A 1,115-nucleotide genomic window follows, 5' to 3' on the forward strand; every position below is an offset into this window, starting at 1 on the left:
GGTTTTCAAGATGAGACTGGATGTGGCACTTAGTGCCATGGTCTAGTAACCATGGTAGGGTTGGACTTCATGATCTTGGAGGTCTTTTCCAACCCAGTTGATTCTATGATTCTAAGTTTTATCCACATAGACTATCTCTGCACCATTGCCACTGGAAAAATGTCCAGGAAAGATGTGATAGTGCATCTAGCAAGATGGTAATTTAGAAAGACTGTCAGCCAAAACCATAATCTATCAAACTTCTATTTAAGCTCAAAAATGGAAAACAAGTGAACATGCCTTTAATTCATAAATTTCTCTCAAAATCTCTTCAATCCTTCTGCTGATCAGGAAAATCTTTGATTCTGTATTCATTGTTCTTGAACAACTACTGTCCAAAGCTGCTTAGTATTCCAGAGACTCTAGTCAGAGCCTCTGCTATGGGAGCAAGCAGCTAGGAGTAGAGAGTTCTGCTGGACACTCTTCAAATTCAGATCTCACTCATCTATAACTCAAAGCAAATCATTCTAGAGACTCAAGGTATTCTATGCTATAAACCTTTTCTGGAGGCTTTGAAAAATCAAGGACTGGAAAAAAAAGTATTTTTGTAGTGAAAACTTATTCACTTCTTTCCCACACAACATTTTGGTATGAAAATATTTTAGCCAAAGTACTGTATCTTCTGCACTCATTAACAGCTCCATCAGAGACTCTCAATCTTCACTGCATATTTTCTAACTTGCTTGAATTCTCTGCTCAGAACATCTTTAGCTTAGTTTCAAAATTCCAATAAGAATTTTACAGAAGTCTCAAAAATCCTACAGAAATTCCAAAATACTACAGAACCTTTCCCTCTCACAAGCACTCATATTTTGTTACATATAATGAAAAAGGATCAAGAGCTGCATCAAATAATTCCATTATACATTCTATTATTCAACATTTAAAAGCTCAACAAACAACTCTGGTGACTGCAAAGACTGTCTTGCTTACCTAGCAGTCTATGACACACTGCACAAATAACATAGGCTCTGCCTCTACACACACTATCTGACTCTTGTATAGCTTGGCCTTAAACTCTAACAGCTGTTCACATCCTGAAAATTACTCCATTAACTCCATCCATCAATCTTCCT

General features: G+C 36.8%; 1 protein-coding gene across 1 annotated transcript in view; it reads right to left on the reverse strand.

Moving 5' to 3' along the window:
• Positions 1-1,115, reverse strand: part of MTBP (MDM2 binding protein) — a gene marked incomplete at its 5' end in the record, with an annotated part of 29,063 nt that overhangs the window by 12,322 nt on the left and 15,626 nt on the right. The gene's annotated exons all lie outside the window — the stretch shown is intronic.

Source organism: Acanthisitta chloris, unplaced genomic scaffold, assembly GCF_000695815.1.
Source record: "Acanthisitta chloris isolate BGI_N310 unplaced genomic scaffold, ASM69581v1 scaffold10858, whole genome shotgun sequence".
Classification (NCBI taxonomy): Eukaryota; Metazoa; Chordata; class Aves; order Passeriformes; family Acanthisittidae; genus Acanthisitta; species Acanthisitta chloris.